Genomic DNA, 9,140 nt, shown 5'->3' on the forward strand with positions numbered 1-9,140 from the left:
AACTTTGTAAAGACTGAATAACGCTGATAGCCATTCTAATAGCATCTAAACAACCCTTGTTTCACTATTGTGCTTGAGTTTACAATCTTCTATAAGGATGCTGTTGATATAATGGGGGGGGGGGGAATACTCTCAGGCTGCAAACTTGTCCCCATTTACCTGGGAGCAGGTCCTACTGAACGCAGTGGGACTTACTTCTGAGTAGATATGCATGTAATTGCAGTCGGGGTTGTTTCTAAAGTGGTCTCAAAGCTTTTGGGGAATCCATTGCATCTACCATAGAGTCCTGATACAGGGGGAAACTACAACTACTACTAATAAAAATTTGTTTTACATATGTTCAGAAGTGGTTATTATAAATTTACATATTCTAGGACTCAGCTGAAATAAAAAATTAAGATCTTATATATATAATAAACGTTCATAAATCTACCAAACAAACACGTACATAAATATATAAACCACATGTCTGAAGCAGCACAGGAAAACAGCCCTGAAACTACCGTATTTTGACTCCCAAACTGACCGAATTATTTCTCTGAAAGGTCAAGAGAAACGGAAAAGCCTCCCCATTGTCTTTTCATTCACAAATCCTGTATTAAGGGTATGTCTGTGTATGAATAGGGTGAGCCTGTGACCTGGCTCAGGAACTAAGTACTTATCATTACAAAAGACTGGCCAGGCTCCCCAGGGTATCCAATCAAGTAAGCATTAACAGGTAACCTGCCAGACAGGAGGTAAACAACACACTCAGATTTCTGTTGTAGACCGCCCTTTCTGTGATGTAGGTATGATGTGTCTGGGGGGTGGTCTTGAGCTACACCCCTTCTGTGATGTATGTATAATATTTCTGGGGGTGGACTCCAAGGAGGGCAATTTAAAATGTCTATATAAGGGTTGGCACACCTTTGTTCGGGGTCTTCCTTCTCCTGCGTGTGAGGGGAACACCCTGTTGCAACAGTTCAATAAAAATCAGGCTTACTAGCTATTTTGCTTCTCAATATTCTCTGGTTGGCCCCCGTTCTTTTCTCCGACTGATGGAGAACCTGCAAAGGACTCTATAAGGACTCTTGTGTCCCCCATAAGGGAATATGGGCAGATTTTCGTTTATTACACAGCCCTGGTGCTAAAAACAGATTCTGGGGCTGAGTATCCCGCTTGCTTACTTGAAATATCGCAACCAGAAATGTCCTCCAAATCGTGAGTTTATTAAAAAAAACAAGGCCATAAAAATGGTCTGCAATTCCACTTTTTCCTTCAGTCTGTTGCCACCTTTTGATCTGGTCCTATTAGAAGCTGGGCCCTTATTAGCACATTGGTAGGTGGCAAGGTGTATGTGTATCTCCATGTATGGAAATGTTTGTCTGCTTATTTCTGCATATCAAGCTGTTGTTGAAGGCACAAGTCAGGTCAGGATTTTTTCTCCTGATCAGTTAGCAACCCTAGCTAGGACCCTCATTTAAACATGACCTGTAATATTGTTTTTAAATTTACTCACTCATGCACTGAACCTTTATCTCATTCTGTTCACCATGATATAGTTGGAAGTCAGGTTCTTGTGCAATTGTTTTTCTGTCCACTTGTTGGGTTGTTAACATGCAGTCTGGCCCTCTGTATGTTTTCTCTGATTTCAATGGAATTTGCTCATAAGTAATTGTGCAGAGAACTTGCAACCTCAGTGGAATTTCAGTCATGAAATTTCTTTCTTCAGTTCATAGGTCTGTTGTGAAAAACAATTCTTTCCCCCCAAATCAGTCTTCTAGAACAATTTTTCACAATTTCAATAAATGAAGAAAAAAAATTACTCTACATTTCATCAAAGATGATGAAACAAGTCTAAATAATATATTTTTAAAAAAAGAAATCACCCCCTTGACTCTATTTCCAAAGAAAGCTGCAAGCCACTTCATTTATTTTCTTTTTTGATTAAGCTGTGCATAGTATTTGCTGTGAGTCTGCCTGGCAAAAATCCTTACATAGCTCCTTTATCACGGAGTCTCTCAACAGTAATGCTTAAAAATGCTACTGTGGGATATTCACATTTGTAAAATCTGTTACAATTCAATATGATTTTATCATACTATAAATTGGCAATTGTTTATCTACAGCATGAATTCAATTGCTAGTTCCCTAGATTAGACGAGTACTTCAGCAGCAAAAGCAATTAAGCAGTAAATAGATTTTGAGCTTTGTGGGGGCAGGGGACATTACCTATTTTGTCTCTGTCAGCTCTGGAGGATTGCTTGGAAACTGCAGTTAGTGCAGAGCAGGCTGCCTTGAACACTTTCATCAGCAATCCAGTCTCTGCCCTAGCTTCCTACAACCGTAGTCTTTTACACACATGCGCACACATCCCACTTGAGAACTGTAGCCGTCTTGAGCATTCTCTGAAAGCAATTTAAAGAACTGTCTGCATCAGTATTTAGTGACTTGAATTCATGCCAGTAGGAAACAGAATTTTCACAATTCCCTGCATTTCCAATATTCAGGCTATGTGTGCAATTTATAGCATTGTCCACATCCCAAGAGGGAGGTACTAATAGGAACGGGAGACTGCAGAAGAATTTTTGAGGGAAACCTACATACGATCTATCCAGAATCACATGTATTATCCATTATGGGCCCCAAGCTCCTGATGAATCATAAGTCCACATTCACTTCAGAGAAAGGGGTATTCCAGCTGAGGATTTAGGACAAACAGTACTGGTGTTGCACTCAAAAGTTAAGCAGGAAGAAAGGCTTGAAACCTGTCTTTTCGTCTTCTTCTTCTTAAAGCTCTTCAGTGCCTGTACCTCAAGAGGCACCTTCCATGCCTCTGCCCTTGAATTAAAGGTAAAGTAAAGGTAAAGGTACCCCTGCCCGTACGGGCCAGTCTTGACAGACTCTGGGGTTGTGCGCTCATCTCACTCTATAGGCCGGGAGCCAGCGCTGTCCGCAGACACTTCCGGGTCACGTGGCCAGCGTGACGAAGCTGCTCTGGCGAGCCAGAGCCGCACACGGAATTACCTTCCCGCTAGTAAGCGGTCCCTATTTATCTACTTGCACCCGGGGGTGCTTTCGAACTGCTAGGTTGGCAGGCGCTGGGACCGAGCAACGGGAGCGCACCCCGCCACAGGGATTCGAACCACCGACCATGCGATCAGCAAGTCCTAGGCGCTGAGGTTTTACCCACAGCGCCACCCGCGTCCCTGCCCTTGAATTACTATAATGAATTTCAAAATGGCATAAAATCACATACAAATCACCCACCCTAACTCAGAGTGTAGCATGGGTTGCCAGTGTCTGGGGAGAGCACAGGCCTGTCTTACCCATAGAGACTAGTGGCGCGGGACACGAGGGCGCCAAGTTCTGGAGGGCGCCAGGCAAGAGTCCAGGGAACACCGAACGAGCGCACTGAGTGAAGGTGCATGCACTGCTCCTGCTGAGCGTCAGCTCAGTTTTTTCCCTTTTAGCCTGCAGGTGCCAAATTCTGCAGGGGCGCCAGAAGGCTAAGACCAAGCCGACGCTCGGTGGGAGCGGCACACGCACCCTCGCTCGCTCGGCACAGGCCTACTCACTCAGTGTGCTGCCTACCATGGCCACTGTGGCACAAAGCAGCTAGCTGAGCCGGGAGGTGCCGCGTCTAGCCTCCGCCTCTTCCCCGCCAGAGGAGCACTGCCTGCCCCCTCCAGCCCTAGAAAAAGGTTGACAACTCTGGGAAAGCGGTGCGCCAGAGGGATCTTTGCACCACAGCGCCGGATAATCTTAAGACAGCCCTGGGAGAGCAAATCACTGACACTGTCAAAGCACCCTGCCCTCCCGCCCGAGCCAGGTGAGGTCACACTGTGCTGCCTGCCTGCCAACGCAGGGGGGAGCTCAGCCAGCTGACATGGCCCTTGGTGGACGAATCCCCCCGACATCCGTGAACATGCTGGGCCAGGATGTGCTGGGATCACTCCTTGCCCACCTCCCTCCGCCTGTGCCCGCTCACTGTGGACCTGGGCTGCTCTGCCGTTTTCGCCAGGTCAGTACAGGGATCCCTGCAGAAGCCAGTACAGTGGTACGCTTCAGGTTACATATGCTTCAGGTTACAGACTCCGCTAACCCAGAAATAGTGCTTCAGGTTAAGAACTTTGCTTCAGGATGAGAACAGAAATCTTGCTCCAGCAGCGCGGTGGCAGCAGGAGGCCCCATTAGCTAAAGTGGTGCTTCAGGTTAAGAACAGTTTCAGGTTAAGTACGGACCTCCGGAACGAATTAAGTACTTAACCCAAGGTACCACTGTACCTGGTTGCGCCCCCTCAGAATTTTGCACCCAGGGCCACCACCATCCCTGTTCTCCCGTGCTACACCACTGCCCTAACCGCAGCATCAGAAAAACCTTGGAAAGGGATCTACACTACATTCACACCAAATGCCTATTGAAGTGTCCTTTGGAATATACATTGATGACTCTGTAATGTGAGCACTGCAAGATTTAATATTAAAATACCTTCCTCAAATGTCCTTTTGGAGTCATAATTGTTCCTTAAAATACTGGTAGGAATGTTAAACTACTTTCCAACAATCTGACATGATTGCTGAGGCTGAATCCTTCTTGTTGCTAGTGGTCCTCAGTACCTTCTGGAATCAGGCGAGGTCACAAGAAAGACCTTCCAGGATCTTGCACCCAGTCAGGAACCCTGTTTTGAACCCCATTAATTGGGAGAGACAGGATGTCACCACAGATTAACAGCGTTTCTTTTGCATAGAGCACCTAAATTAAACTACATAGAGCTGACTAAAATTCAGTCTGACAGTTGTGAAATTATTACATATTTTAATATGAACATGCTAGTTCCATTGTGCTCAGAGCATCTTCAAAAGCTTGCAAACTACTTCAGAACACCTGCAGTTGCTGATAGCAAACAAAAAGATCATTATCACTCAGAACTTACTTTTATATAGCCAGTTGAACCCACAACACTGGTGAAAGTCACCAAAAGAATATGTTCACTGTAATTTGATTCCTAATAAGGTGTATAGTCAAATGGTATGTAGTCCTGCTAGAATTTGTCCTTGTTTCAAATTGTTGTTTGAGGGACATTATTGTTCTTTTAAGGGATTTAATAATAATATTATTTATTGATTATACAGTAATTGTCCATGGAGTTGTGCCAAGTTTGTTGGATTCTCAGCTCAAATCCCTACATGGTGAGTCTGTTGAGGGGAATGGGTTTAATCTCCCTAGTTGAAAAATTGGGAGAGAGTGGAGATGGAGAGGAAATGAAATGAAACAGTTTTGGGGGGTTTTGGCTATCAACCTGTGGGATTTGTACATAACTGATGTTGAATGCAGTGGTAGTTGTACTGAATGTGAAATTTGTATTTGTATATAACATATATTGATTTTTGTTGAGACAAACTGCTTTGAAATTTCCTGAAAAATAAAGCATAATAAAAGTTAAATTCATCCCATTTTCTCTTTCACAAATATCAACAATTTTAATATGAGAAAATAAATATTAGAAAATCACATTTTGGGAAAATTTCTATCATAATCCTTTACTTCCATGTGAAGGCAACCACAGGACAACTTATTCAAAGCAGAATTCTAGTAAGCAGTGTCTAATAGCAGAGGTTGCTAATTACAGATGTATAATAACTTTTATCATAGTTGGCTCAAAATTATTGCTAGGCTTATTTCTTGCATACATGAGAAGTACAAATATAAAGACTGTGAACTTAAAAGTGCTATAAAAAGACAAATGATGTATTTTATTATATACGAGAAGCACTTCAGGCTCCATATGGGTTTTATTTGTACTCCAGTCTGACATTTACTGGGGCTTATTGTTCTTGGAGCTTTTAAAATCAGATGGTCACTTTTCAGATACTACTAACAGCAAAAAAAGCTATCCAAATGTTATTGGACAGTAAAAAAATATTTATACAGTGGTACCTCAGGTTACATACGCTTCAGGTTACATACGCTTCAGGTTACACACACTGCTAACCCAGAAATAGTACCTCAGGTTAAGAACTTTGCTTCAGGATGAGAACAGAAATCGTGCTCGGGCAGCGCAGCAGCAGCAGGAGGCCCCATTAGCTAAAGTGGTGCTTCAGGTTAAAAACAGTTTCAAGTTAAGAACGGACCTCTGGAACGAATTAAGTACTTAACCTGAGGTACCACTGTACAGCCTAAAAAACCAACGGTGCAATCCTAACCCCATCACTCTTATGTCATATTGTATTTTATTATACTGTCTTACTGTAAAATACAATAAATAAGGAAAGCAATAAAAACACAATTAAAAAACATACAGCATATAGCACAGCGCATTACAATTGCTACAGTAGGCAGAAAAATCATTAAATGATCAAATAAGGCCCTCAACAATTTTTGCGTAGTCCTGGGGGTGGGGTGGGATTTGGGAACCACGGGGTTGTGCCAATGGAAGTTAAGTCAGTGTAAACGACAAAAGGAAGCATGCCAAGGGCCGGGGATGGGCATATTGAGGTGGGGAATGAGGTGAACCAATCCTAACTCCTATCATTCACTTATCCCACCTACAGAGATTAGTAAAACTAACAACATCATAAATGCAAATATTACTAAATTTATTCCACAGAAGTCAAGAAAATGAAAGCTTACAGTGCCTCACCCCTCCTGCAGGAACAATTAGGATGCTACTTAAACTACACAGGAGATAGGCCATAGTCCTGGTGTAAAAAGGTAAAGGACCCCTGACAGTTAAGTCCAGTCGCGAACGACTCTGGGGTTGCGGGGCTCATCTTGCTTTACTGGCAGAGGGAGCTGACGTTTGTCGGCAGACAGTTTTTCTGGGTCATGTGGCCAGCATGACTAAGCCACTTCTGGCGCAACAAAACACTGAAAACAGAGCAGTGCACGGAAACGCCATTTACCTTCCTGCCGGAGTGGTACCTATATTTATCTACTTGCACTTTGACATGCTTTCAAACTGGGCAGGAGCAGGGACCAAGCAATGGGAGTTCACCATGTTGTGGGGATTCGAACCACCGACCTTCCGATTGGCAAGCCCAAAGCTCAGTGGTTTAGACCACAGCGCCACCCGCGTATAGGCCTGGTGTATCTGCCTGTTTAGGGGTTTCTCTCCGTTCCCTTTATTTTACAATTTTAGTAGTGTTGGCAATGTTAAAAATACAGTCAAAATACAGCACAGTTTCTACTAGGCAATCCTTTTTTATTTTTTGATACCAACAGCCCAGAGGGTGGTACTTTGAAAGCTAACAGCTGAAAGACTGCATTTAATGAGAGATTGGATGTCAATTTTCTAGTAAGACTAAAAAGCATTTTTATTAGTCTTCTGTAACTTACTCTGTAAAACCACTTCAAATACTTGTTTTTAAAGATACTGTCATATTTGAACCAAAGTACTTCAGTGCTTGCAGCAATATAGAGAATAAATGCAAATCACAGGAGTCTCTCTATGCGCTTTGCTAACCAATTGAAGTGTCTATGGCTGCAATCCTACACGCACTTACCTGGTAGTAAGACCATCTGCACTCTATTGCATAGGGCTTGCTCCTGAGTAGACACAGGATTGCACTGGTACAATGTGTGTGGAAGGAGGATTAAGCCACAAAATGGCAGGACTCTAGGGAGTTGGCTTGATGACCCATAAAGCTGAGAACTTAGTGTTTCTATTTTTGAAGTCCTCATGTAAAATATAGTAAGCATTTTATTATTTATTATTTATTATTCAGTATGTAACCCGAGGTACCACTGTATATATATTTCATGTTATAGCAAGTTTCTAGAGAGTAGATTATGAGTCTTTGTAAATTGTGTTTCTAAAGGAACTTTTGTTATTGCCAAACGCCAATGTGTTCACACTGTTAAGTTTGTTATGAATAAAAATATCACTTTAAGTTAGAGCTTAATAATTATTTCACTATTAATATACTTCTTCTTAATTGTATTTCACTACAGTGGTACCTCGAGTTACAGATGCTTCAGGTTACAGACACTTCAGGTTACAGACTCCACTAACCCAGAAATAGTACCTCAGGTTAAGAACTTTGCTTCAGGATGAGAACAGAAATTGTGCTCTGGCGGCGCAGCAGGAGGAGGAGGCCCCATTAGCTAAAGTGGTACCTCAGGTTAAGAACTGTTTCAGGTTAAGAACGGACCTCCAGAACGAATTACTAATACAGAGATATCACTTATTAGTATAGATGCAGGTAGGTAGCAGCGTTGGTCTGCTATAGTTGAAACAAAATATAAAAACTCCTTCCAGGAGTTGGTATCCAAAGAAGTGTGCATGCACATGAAAGCTCATACCAATAACAAACTTAGTTGGGGCGCAGGTGGCGCTGTGGGTTAAACCACAGAGCCTAGGACCTGCCGATCAGAAGGTCAGCGGTTCGAATCCCTGTGACGGGGTGAGCTCCCGTTGCTCGGTCCCTGCTCCTGCCAACCTAGCAGTTCAAAAGCACATCAAAGTGCAAGTAGATAAATAGGTACCACTCCGGCGGGAAGGTGAACGGTGTTTCTGTGCGCTGCTCTGGTTCACCAGAAGCGGCTTAGTCATGCTGCCCACATGACCCGGAAGCTGTACGCCAGCTCCCTCGGCCAATAAAGCGAGATGTGCACCGCAACCCCAGAGTCGGTCACGACTGGACCTAATTGTCAGGCGTCCCTTTACCTTTAAGGTGCTACTGGAAGGATTTTTTTTCGACTATTAGTATACTTCTTAATTGTATTTCAGAGCAACAATTACTTTGATAAAATACATATTTTGTTATGTGCAAATGGCTTTAGATGCCTATTAGGTCCACAAATTACCATATAGCACATATTCAACACAAAAAAGTGGCAATTTGTTGTGGACAAAGGACAGCCGGACATATAAAGGGCCCCCATTACCTTCAGGAGCTGAGGGCCTCGTCAAACCTAAATCCGGCCCTGTATATACATATGCATATGTGAGTGTGTGACTGTGTTTATGCTGCCAACCACCCTGCGATCCTCGAATGAAGAAATGTAGTAAATAAATTAAATAAGACCACTGCTCTCGGAGGCAGAGCAGCCTCTCTGAATGCCGGTTCCTGTGAGGAAAGGATCTTTTCTCCGTCGATCCCGCCGCGCTTTCACGCGCCCAACGGCGAACCAACCAGGCGGCGCCCTCGGCCGCGGCG

The sequence above is a fragment of the Podarcis muralis genome, chromosome 13, assembly GCF_964188315.1.
Source record: "Podarcis muralis chromosome 13, rPodMur119.hap1.1, whole genome shotgun sequence".
NCBI lineage: Eukaryota > Metazoa > Chordata > Lepidosauria > Squamata > Lacertidae > Podarcis > Podarcis muralis.